The 12,704-nt window shown below is 43.7% G+C and overlaps 1 pseudogene; it reads right to left on the bottom strand.

Annotated features, from left to right (window-relative positions):
• Positions 1–6,933: 6,933 nt before the first annotated feature.
• LOC124722815 overlaps positions 6,934–12,704 on the bottom strand; it is a 43,015-nt pseudogene continuing 37,244 nt past the window's right edge.

Below are 12,704 nucleotides of genomic sequence, written 5' to 3'. Positions count from 1 at the left end.
TATCCATAAACACATGTCAAGTGGACCAACCACCAACAGTACCTCCCTCCACTTTGACAGCTGTCACCCATTCCATGTCAAAAAGTCTCTTCCATACAGCCTTGTCGCACGTGGACTCACTATCCCCAGTGGAAAGCAGGAGTTGTCTAAATATGGCAATAGCACTACCAGAGCCACAGTATCCTATCCGTCTCATTCATAAATAGATCTCCCATGCCATCTCCTCATCTCACACCTGTAACCCTGTTAACCAGACAATGGTCAGCACTCATCTAATCACCCAGGCCTTGAAAAGCTCAACCATATTCTTGACTGGGGCTTTGACTATCTCAGATGGGGTATACTGTACTCAAGATACTACCCACTTCCTGCAAAGTAGTGTTCCACTGCCCGCACAATCTAGAGAACATCCTTGTCCGCCCCTAATCCTGTGAGTGACCCAGGTGCAAGACCTGTCCCACAAATCCACCCACCACCTCCTACAGCAGTCCAGTTGCAGGCATCTCCCACCATATAAAAGGCACGATCATGTGCAAAAGCAACCTGTTAAAAATCAGCTATGCTGCAATTACCTTACAATTTTCCATGTAGGGATGACAAGTAACCAACTGTTCACTCACAGTAATGTCTAGCACCAAACTGTGGCAAACCACAGACTTGACATTCCAGTTGCCAAGAGGCTGTACACCACTTCAACAACTGCTTCACTAGACATACCATTTGGATATTCCCTTCCAGTGCAAGTTTCTCTGAACTACACAGGTGGAAATTGTCTCTCCAGCACATCTAGTGCCATCCACCTGACCTAAACCTCTGCTAATTTGTTTCCCACTGTATCACTTTACCTTTTCTCTTCTGTACACACCAATCTTTTCCCATTCAGACCATGTACTGTCTTCTCCAATCACTCTGCGCCCCCCCCCACCCCCTGCAGCTAGTGCGGGTGTGTACATTTGGGTGTTTGTGTGGTTTCCAAACTAAACCATGTGCATTTTAGATATGTTAGATCCATATACTTTACCTGAAACTAATTCTCTGAGGTACTGAGACTACTGCTTCCTGGCTCAGGGTTTCTATTTTCAGCTAACACAGAAGTATTGTCTACAAACAAAAGTGTATGGGACAGGATATTTACCAGTGTATCATTCACACTGGACACCAAAAAGACTGTTGTGTGGCATGTAGACAACCCCCGAGATGGTGCACCAAGGCAGTGTGACTGCAGGAGCAGCCAGCAAAAACTCTACACAAAAGATGGTCCAGCACTTCTCAGAGCTTACAGTCAAAAATTATCAGGCAAGGTGTCCATATTATGCAAATTAACGTAGGATTAACAAGTGACAAATGCAGTTACCAAAGCAAATTAGATGATGAGCATGCCATCAGTATTATAGCTCTATAGGAAATGCATTTAGGTGATAATTCAGCAGCTACATGCAAGATTATGCAATATAAAGCAATATCAATACTCCTCTCAATTGTTAGGTGCATCCACAATAAATGAAAAAAGAAACAGCTCTTGGATTATGCTGGCTTAAGCTGTCAGAAAATTAGTGATGTAAAAGTAATTAGGATAAAACTCAAAGGCCTGGTTATTACATCAGTCCACAAATCACCTAACGGAAAGTGTCTGACACTAGTCTTACACACAGCAACTAGACAGCACGTATATGTTTAAGATTTTAATTCCAAAACACAACCCGGAGATACATAAATAGAGACAAAAATAGAGAACCATTGTTCGAATGGATCAACACACAAGAAATTATCTAAGTTTGATGCCAAGGAATTTAAAACGTTTTGGGCAGGCAGATGGAAACTGATACAAAACCTGACCCATCCATCTTTTCCACTGATGAGAACAAATTACCACTGAATCACTCAATAGTAGTACTGAAACATTTTTCAAGGAGTGTACATTGGCTCACAAAAGTTATCATTGGTGCTGAAATATCAGTTACAAAATACATTGATAAACCCACATGGAAATTTGAAAAAACTAACTCGATACAATACACCCAGGAAGTGGAGAGCAACCCGCACTGGACACCTCAAAAGGCAGAACATTGGGAATTATTGTAGATGTAGCTAAATGGAATATCTGAATGGAAGTAACAAAATAATGTGTACTAGGATGGGACAAACCTGCCCAAGTCCTCTACAAAGGATACCAAGGGTCTAAATAATGTTTTGATAACATTTTGTATTTAAAAATATTTGTGTGTATAAATTGTTCATGTTGATGTAAATTTGACAATTTAAGAAATGGTCATGCTTAGGAACAATGTAAGAAATAGGTGTTATGTAAAAGCCAGCGTGCTTTTGTTTGATACGAAAATGGTTGTGGGGAGTGGAAAAGGTGCGAAAGGCGAATTGGCGTGCTACCTCGAGCAAGTGCGGGAAGTAAGTCACACAGTTTGTAGGCAGCAGTGATTGATGTAACTCCTTTGTGGAGCAGAAGCTTTGCCTGTAAATTTCCATAAAAATGCCTCGGTTGAAGACTGCAAACAGCTTACAGCATAGCTGTGAGTTGTTGAGCTACTGTATGTAAAACTGAATGAAGCCAAGAAGAGAAATTGAGCCCATACAGCAAGAAACTTGCAGGCCGTAGTGTGGGTAGTGTAGCCGTCATAGCTGTTCGCCACACCCAAGCCTACAGCCACCAGATAAGATTTTTTTCTATTTTTACCTTTGTACAGCATGAACCATTAATTTAAACTGTGTTTTAATAATCATTCTTGAACTTTACGGAAACTGGCTCACCCTGTTATTTCATCCTAATCATACATCTGTATAGGGTTCCTTCCTGGTGTTTGATTAATCCGAGTGTCCTGTTTTACAGACTTTTGAAGTGCCAAGTTAATATAAAGAGGCACCATTTAAATTGCTTTAGTGTAAATATTAAAAATTTTTTCATAACTATTGCAAAGTGTTATACACTCCTGGAAATGGAAAAAAGAACACATTGACACCGGTGTGTCAGACCCACCATACTTGCTCCAGACACTGCGAGAGGGCTGTACAAGCAATGATCACACGCACGGCACAGCGGACACACCAGGAATCGCGGTGTTGGCCGTCGAATGGCGCTAGCTGAGCAGCATTTGTGCACCGCCGCCGTCAGTGTCAGCCAGTTTGCCGTGGCATACGGAGCTCCATCGCGGTCTTTAATACTGGTAGCATGCCGCGACAGCGTGGCCATGAACCGTATGTGCAGTTGACGGACTTTGAGCGAGGGCGTATAGTGGGCATGCGGGAGGCCGGGTGGACGTACCGCCGAATTGCTCAACACGTGGGGCGTGAGGTCTCCATAGTACATCGATGTTGTCGCCAGTGGTCGGTGGAAGGTGCACGTGCCCGTCGACCTGGGACCGGACCGCAGCGACGCACAGATGCACGCCGAGACCGTAGGATCCTACGCAGTGCCGTAGGGGACCGCACCGCCACTTCCCAGCAAATTAGGGACACTGTTGCTCCTGGGGTATCGGCGAGGACCATTCGCAACCGTCCCCATGAAGCTGGGCTACGGTCCCACACACCGTTAGGCCGTCTTCCGCTCATGCCCCAACATCGTGCAGCCCGCCTCCAGTGGTGTCGCGACAGGCGTGAATGGAGGGACGAATGGAGACTTGTCGTCTTCAGCGATGAGAGTCGCTTCTGCCTTGGTGCCAATGATGGTCGTATGCATGTTTGGCGCCGTGCAGGTGAGCGCCACAATCAGGACTGCATACGACCGAGGCACACAGGGCCAACACCCGGCATCATGGTGTGGGGAGCGATCTCCTACGCTGGCCGTACACCACTGGTGATCGTCGAGGGGACACTGAATAGTGCACGGTACATCCAAACCGTCATCGAACCCATCATTCTACCATTCCTAGACCGGCAAGGGAACTTGCTGTTCCAACAGGACAATGTACGTCCGCATGTATCCCGTGCCACCCAACGTGCTCTAGAAGGTGTAAGTCAACTACCCTGGCCAGCAAGATCTCCGGATCTGTCCCCCATTGAGCATGTTTGGGACTGGATGAAGCGTCGTCTCACGCGGTCTGCACGTCCAGCACGAACGCTGGTCCAACTGAGACGCCAGGTGGAAATGGCATGGCAAGCCGTTCCACAGGACTACATCCAGCATCTCTACGATCGTCTCCATGGGAGAATAGCAGCCTGCATTGCTTCGAAAGGTGGATATAAACTGTACTAGTGCCGACATTGTGCATGATCTGTTGCCTGTGTCTATGTGCCTGTGGTTCTGTCAGTGTGATCATGTGATGTATCTGACCCCAGGAATGTGTCAATAAAGTTTCCCCTTCCTGGGACAATGAATTCACGGTGTTCTTATTTCAATTTCCAGGAGTGTAGTTTGCTTACATAAAATTTAATCAGAGTGAAGCCAAGTTACTAGAACCTGTTAGATGGCTATACACAATTAGTTCAAAGAATAATAGCTTTTGAAAGTAAATTCCAGCAAGAAAGAGGTTTTCTTTAAGTGAAATGTTCAGTTAAAAAGTGTGTGCTTTAGTGTCTAAGTATTTAAGTTTCTTGATTATGGAAAGTGCTTTTCTAAAGGTTGTCCCCCCACCCCGGCTAATTGTTTTTACCTTCCTTGAAGTTATCTACTGGGCTTTTTCTTTTTTAAAAACATAATGTATAAAGATGTAGCCCAAAATTGTTTAAGTGGTGTAATTTATTTGAAGAGCCAAACTAAACAGTAGCAAGAAAGTAGGCAAAATTCAAATTTCTGCTTCTCCAATACTTCACTATTTCAATTGCCAGGATAGGTTGGTGACCATTAAGTACATGTTTTAAACCACTAAATGAACTTGGAAATGAGTTGTCCTAGCTTCAGTATACACTCCTGGAAATTGAAATAAGAACACCGTGAATTCATTGTCCCAGGAAGGGGAAACTTTATTGACACATTCCTGGGGTCAGATACATCACATGATCACACTGACAGAACCACAGGCACATAGACACAGGCAACAGAGCATGCAAAATGTCGGCACTAGTACAGTGTATATCCACCTTTCGCAGCAATGCAGGCTGCTATTCTCCCATGGAGACGATCGTAGAGATGCTGGATGTAGTCCTGTGGAACGGCTTGCCATGCCATTTCCACCTGGCGCCTCAGTTGGACCAGCGTTCGTGCTGGACGTGCAGACCGCGTGAGACGACGCTTCATCGCGACTGCTACGGTCGCAGGTTCGAATCCTGCCTAGGGCATGGATGTGTGTGACGTCTTTAGGTTAGTTAGGTTTAAGTAGTTCTAAGTTCTAGGGGACTGATGACCACAGATGTTAAGTCCCATAGTGCTCAGAGCCATTTGAACCATTTTTTTTGAACGACGCTTCATCCAGTCCCAAACATGCTCAATGGGGGACAGATCCGGAGATCTTGCTGGCCAGGGTAGTTGACTTACACCTTCTGGAGCACGTTAGGTGGCACGGGATACATGCGGACGTGCATTGTCCTGTTGGAACAGCAAGTTCCCTTGCCGGTCTAGGAATGGTAGAACGATGGGTTCGATGACGGTTTGGATGTACCGTGCACTATTCAGTGTCCCCTCGACGATCACCAGTGGTGTACGGCCAGTGTAGGAGATCGCTCCCCACACCATGATGCCGGGTGTTGGCCCTGTGTGCCTCGGTCGTATGCAGTCCTGATTGTGGCGCTCACCTGCACGGCGCCAAACACGCATACGACCATCATTGGCACCAAGGCAGAAGCGACTCTCATCGCTGAAGACGACACGTCTCCATTCGTCCCTCCATTCACGCCTGTCGCGACACCACTGGAGGCGGGCTGCACGATGTTGGGGCGTGAGCGGAAGACGGCCTAACGGTGTGCGGGACCGTAGCCCAGCTTCATGGGGACGGTTGCGAATGGTCCTCGCCGATACCCCAGGAGCAACAGTGTCCCTAATTTGCTGGGAAGTGGCGGTGCGGTCCCCTACGGCACTGCGTAGGATCCTACGGTCTTGGCGTGCATCCGTGCGTCGCTGCGGTCCGGTCCCAGGTCGACGGGCACGTGCACCTTCCGCCGACCACTGGCGACAACATCGATGTACTGTGGAGACCTCACGCCCCACGTGTTGAGCAATTCGGCGGTACGTCCACCCGGCCTCCCGCATGCCCACTATACGCCCTCGCTCAAAGTCCGTCAACTGCACATACGGTTCACGTCCACGTTGTCGCGGCATGCTACGAGTGTTAAAGACTGCAATGGAGCTCCGTATGCCACGGCAAACTGGCTGACACTGACGGCGGTGGTGCACAAATGCTGCGCAGCTAGCGCCATTCGACGGCCAACACCGCGGTTCCGGGTGTGTCCGCTGTGCCGTGCGTGTGATCATTGCTTGTACAGCCCTCTCGCAGTGTCCGGAGCAAGTATGGTGGCTCTGACACACCGGTGTCAATGCGTTCTTTTTTCCATTTCCAGGAGTGTATATTCAGTATATATTCATACTGTGTTTCTATCTAGCCACTGGGTAAGATCTTAGGAAAAGGAGTGAATAGTCCAATTTACTTATCCATTAGACGCAACACACGGTAAATCCTGTAAGAAGGATAACTCTATTGATTATCTTTTCCTATAAACAGGACTATCCTTCCATAGTGTATTTTATTTGGAAACTAAACTAAATTTTAGTAAGAGGGTTATATGTGGCAACATAGAGACAGGGTTTCTGTTATTTACGTAAAAGCATACTAATATCATAATGGTAGTGTTATAAGGTCCTATTAATGTGTGGTCATGACATTTGTTAAATGTCTCACCACATTCCTATTGAAACTATTTACTCTTCTTGTAAATAACACCTATGACAATTTTATACAAATGTCCACTAAGACTTTGCTCGTCAATCAGTACTGTTAAGAAATACTGACTAGCTTTATTTTCAAGAATCTCAAGTTTAAGTTATACGTATTGTTATCCTCCAATAAGAATCATTGGCCGATTCTTCATCTTTGACAGGTTCATCATGCCTGCAATGCAAAACATTATCTTTTGTATTAACATATGAAATCCAACTTTTTAAATTTAATAAATGCTTATACAGACATAAATGATTAATGGAAAATCTCATATAAGATGTGAAACAAATACTAACAAAGAGATAGAGGGGCTGGCCAGTACTTACCTCAGCTCAGTACAGCCGATAGATACACATAAAACAGAACTGAAAATTTACATTCCTAGCTTTCGGAACTTTGTTCCTTCATCAGGGAGGAGAGAGGGGAAAAAAGGGAAGAAGGGAAAGTGGATTCAGTTACTCACAACCCAGGTTATGAAGCAACAGGGAAAGGGCGAAAGAACAGACTCGCGAAATTACAGACCAATTCCCGTAACATCAGTTTGCTGCAGAATTCATGAACATATTCTGGGTTTGAATCTAATCAGTTTCATAGAGACCAATAAGTTTATGTCCACAAATCAGTACAAAGCATCGCTCATGGGCAACTCAGCATGCCCTTTTGTCATACAACGTCTGCTCAAAAAATTCCAGAACTTAGTCCACAAAATTTTCTATGCTTATCTTTTAGTTACTATGGATTGTCTCCTTCGAAATACTCTCCTCCACAATTGATACACTGCTCCCAATATCATTTCCACTTCCAGGAGCAGTCTTGACACACCTCTTGCTGGGTTGCATAAACTGCCGTCTGCGAATTTTCTTTTATCTCATCTACCATTGCAAAACTTCATCCTTTTCAACTTTGGAAATGAAAAGAAGTCTGCAGGGGTCATACTATTCTCGCAAGGAACATCTCATTCTCATTTGTGAGATCCAAAAAGTTTTTTTGGTCTTGACTCATGAGCCGTGGAATGAACTTCGCGGCAACACAATGCATTCCAAGATGCTGTGTCATTTCATAACATGATCCAATTGAAATGTTACATTCTTCTACAATCTCTCGGACAGTGAATCTTCGACTGGAACACACAATTTCGTTGACGTTCCTGACACAAGCATCATCAGGGGACATCTAAGAGCGTCCTGAACAAGGATCATTTTTGACTTTTGTAAAGCCATTTTTAAAACGTGTGAATAATACATAACACCAAGTATGGCTTAAGCACTCATCGCTATAGGCTCCCTGCATCATTTGGTGTGTCTCTGTAAAGGTTTTCTTGAGTTTCACGCAAAATTTAATGCAGATGCATTGCTCCTCTAACTTTGCCATCACAAAATTCACAAACCAGATTCCATATTTCTTGATTTCCGAGAAGCATTTGACATAGTGCCTCACTGCAGACTCTTAAGAAAGGTACAAGCACATGGAATAAGTTCCCAGACATGTGAGTGGCTCAAAGACTTCTGAAGTAATAGAACCCACTACATTATCCTGACGGTGAGTGTCCATCAGTGACTAGGGTATCATTAGGATCGTTCCAGGGATGTGTGATAGGAGCGCTATTACTCATATTTTCTATGTGCATAACTGATCTGATGGACAAAGTGGACAGTAAACTGTGGTTGTTTGCTGATGAAGTTGTGGTGTATGGAAGGTGTCATTGTTGAGTGATTTAGGAGGATAAAAGATGACTTGGACAAAGTTCCCAGTTGGTGTGATAAATGACAGCTAACCCTAAATGTAGAAAAATATAAGTTACTGCAGATGAGTTGGAAAAACAAATCCATAATGCCAGAATCCAGCATTAGTAGTGTCATGAATGAAGAAGTCATATTGTTTCAATATCTGGACATAACATTGCAATGTGATATGAAATGGAACAAACTTGTGAGGGTCATGGTAGGGAAGGCGAATAATCATCTTTCGTTTGTTGGGTGGATTTTACTGCAGTGTGGCTCAGCTGTGATGGACATCACATATAGGATGCTAGTGTGATCTCTTCTTGAGTACAGTTTGAGTGTCTGGGATCCGCAAGGGGTTGAATTAAAGCAGACATTGAGGTAATTCAGAGGCAAGATACTAGATTTGTTAACAGTAGGTTGAAACAACAACATACAAGTATTATGGAGATGTTTCTGGAACTCAAATGGGAATCCCTGGAGGGATTTTGAGGAACACTGTGCTGACTGCAGAACAATTCTGCTTGCACCAACATACATTATGCATAAGGACCACGAAGATAAGAGACAAAAAATTAGGACTCGTAGAGAGGCATATAGACATTCACTTTTTCCTCACTCGATTGGCAGATGGAACGGGAAAGGAACTGACTACAGTCGAATTAAAATTACTTGATAGTTGGCACTTCAAACGCCAATAAGAGTAGTCAGCGTCACACTTGAACTGTCTGCTGTTGCCAAACTCCACCAAAATTGGCCAGTCACTTCCAATTCCTGGTTCAGCATTCTTTCTTGATGTATTTGTATCCTGAATTATGAGCCCGACACTTTTATTATGTATTTCATGACACGCGATAACTACACCAAAAACAACACACATTAACAATGCTAATGAAAGACACACATTTCATTCATAGCACTAACCAAACACTACTGAATAACTCAGCACAAGGTGTAATTCAGTATCGTACATATAGTTATCATATTCACAGAGATCATCTTACATTAGATAAGCTTTTCACTACACTGCGTGAAACTGAAATTTTTAAGGTTGCAATTCATAGTTGCAACTGGGTCACTACATTCACATATATAAATACTTCATGCAGTGCTGTGGCATAGCACAATGGTTGGCAGATTAATCTAATGTGTAGCATGTCATAGGTTTGAATCTCATCAATGTAGCAAAATTTTTATTTCTAAATCTAACCAAAAGAGTGTGATTATTATTTTCATTCAATTAATTGGTTTAAATGCATTTTTTTTTATTTTTAATACTTTGCTGCATCATTTTTCATCATTGTTTTGACTGTTCTATTTGGTCTTATTTTTCTTCCTGTCATTATTTCTTCATTTGGAATCTGCCTCAGTCATCTATAATCCACGAACAAGTGCCCACACGGGCTGTTCACTGGTTTCTAACATGTCAGCATGTGCAGCTAGTGTAAGGATAGTTACAGGTAACAAATGACATGGAGAAATTTCAATTTGCTTTCAGCCCTGAAATTGAGTTTTTGTTGTCTTGAGTTTACCCTTAAGGGTTAGCTTTAATCGCCATGAACAAAGCGATCATGATATTAGTACTGCTGCAGACTGTTGACCACAATTTTCTCGGCTGGGTTAGGACACAAGTTTACAGTCAGGGATACAAAACGGGTCGTCTGCCCCAGTTCAGTCACTGGTCACTTTAAATCAATAGTCAACAGAGTATCCAACATTTCTGACATACCTTGCACCAGCCACTAGAAAAATTGCTCTGTGGTAAACATTTAACATAATTTGTGAAGTGAGCCGCTTGTTTGTTGTCACCTGTAACCAAACGGTAGCTGGTAGCCAATGTGGCAACATTGTTGCAGCAAGTTATTGATGTCAACTATCAAGTAATTTTATTCAGACTATTGTAGTGAGACAGGGTACCTTCTGCCATGCACCATATGGTGGCTAGTGGAGTATGTATGTAGATGTGGAATCAGTCTTTCCTTCTCATCCCATCTGGAAAGTCTCCCCTGATCTGCAGTTCTGGGTAACTTTCTCAAAATCTACCCTTTTTCCTAGACCTATCCTTCACCGCTCTTCCTTCCACTTCAACCCGTCTGCCTCAAGAATGAGCTACTGGCTCTGAAAGCTCGCCTAATTATAATCTTCTTTTATGTGTGTGTTCTGCCACCACTTAGCGAGTATATTGTTTATCTATCCAATTCAATTATCATGTAATCAAAAGCTGCATTTAACACACCAAGTCTCTTTTACCAATCATTTTTAATATGTCCTACAGAATGTACTGTCCATCCTGTCCTTTTTTGAGATTACTGTTTTGTTGTACTTTTCTACAGGCATCATCTTACTTATTAGGAGTCAGTTCCTTCATGTTGTTGTTGTTGTGGCCTTCAGTCCTGAGACTGGTTTGATGCAGCTCTCCATGCTACTCTATCCTGTGCAAGCTTCTTCATCTCCCAGTACCTACTGCAACCTACATCCTTCTGAATCTGCTTAGTGTATTCATCTCTTGGTCTCCCTCTACGATTTTTACCCTCCACGCTGCCCTCCAATGCTAAATTTGTGATCCCTTGATGCCTCAAAACATGTCCTACCAACCGATCTCTTCTTCTAGTCAAGTTGTAGAGCTGCATGTACTCGGGAAAAATTACGGCTGTAGTTTCCCCTTGCTTTCAGCCGTTCGCAGTACCAGCACAGCAAGGCCATTTTGGTTAATGTTACAAGGCCAGATCAGTCAATCATCCAGACTGTTGCCCCTGCAACTACTGAAAAGGCTGCTGCCCCTCTTCAGGAAAAACTTGTTTGTCTGGCCTCTCAACAGATACACCTCCGTTGTGGTTGCACCTACGGTACGGCCATCTGTATCGCTGAGGCACGCAAGCCTCCCCACCAACGGCAAGGTCCATGGTTCGTGGGGGGAGTTCCTTCATAGTTAACAGTTAAGGAATGGGTGGCTGAATTCATATGTGGCATATGTCTCTGTAAGATGACTCATGAACAACTTCCTAGAATTACAATCAAATATGAAAATGCTGAGAAAGAACACAGTGTGATATTGCAAGATCAGTAATTAAAAAGATGTGCAAAACAGTTGATGCCGTGGCCGTACCAGAAAGTGAGTGGCATGTCTGTTGAAGCCTGACTACAACCTAATGTGAAAAACAATTTGGGACAATCTGACACACAACTGATTCTATGCACCAATCTGTTCCCGTGGATGAGAGATGACTGAAATGAAACAGCAGTTGCACAAAAATAGCCAAGGTGACTTCATCGGAGAGAAAGAGTGGTCATTGTTTTCTAGGATGCAAAAGGGATTTGTATTTTAGATTAGCTTGCAAGACTGAAACAATACCTCACAAATACTATGCAAGTATTCTGACTCAACTGGATGAAAAAATATGGAGCCAAGACCCAGGGGGGGAAAAAAAGGTTTATCGTCAGTGAAATGCATATGGTCACAAAGGCACTTTCACAATAGGAAAACTGGGAGTTTCAAGTGTGAAGTCTTCAAATATCTATTCCATTCTCCAATTTTTTCACATTCTGACTTTAGCTTCTTCTTCTTTTCTTTTTGTATGAATGATTCACTTAAGACTACATGCGTCACACCTCAAAACCGTTTTGTGAGTCGACAACTGGATATGTTTTCACTGCTCTGTCTCTTGTAACTCCGTTGGACATGGAGGTAGCAAATGAGGATGTAGGATGTCCATGACATACTGCTGTGCTGTCAGAGTGACCTGAAGTCATATCCGATGCTGCCCCACACGCCCTCTCCCTATGTCGTTGTCATAATCACTGACAACTGTCATCGTGGGTCTTGCAGAATGTGACTCACTGCTGATCACATGACAGGTGCAGGTGTGAAAGGGTTACAATGTGCTTGGCGTACATTACAGCAATTCTCCCATGGGCTCGTCAGACACGGTCAACCGGAAGCTTGCTGACAAGCACGCTGCCCTTACGTTCCCAAGCAGTCCAACATGGGGCCACTACCATATCTGAATGTCTCACAAATCTGCATATTGCATAATTCAATCAGCCTGGCAAATGGAGACACACAATTAGGCCCCTTCAAATTTTGTTACGTGCTGATAATGCTGACTCACAGAAGTACAGGGCATCTGTGCCCTTCACAGGGATCACTCAACATCTTACACTCTTC

Source organism: Schistocerca piceifrons, chromosome X (assembly GCF_021461385.2).
Source record: "Schistocerca piceifrons isolate TAMUIC-IGC-003096 chromosome X, iqSchPice1.1, whole genome shotgun sequence".
NCBI classification, from domain to species: Eukaryota; Metazoa; Arthropoda; class Insecta; order Orthoptera; family Acrididae; genus Schistocerca; species Schistocerca piceifrons.
This window is presented reverse-complemented; position numbering and strand designations above follow the sequence as displayed.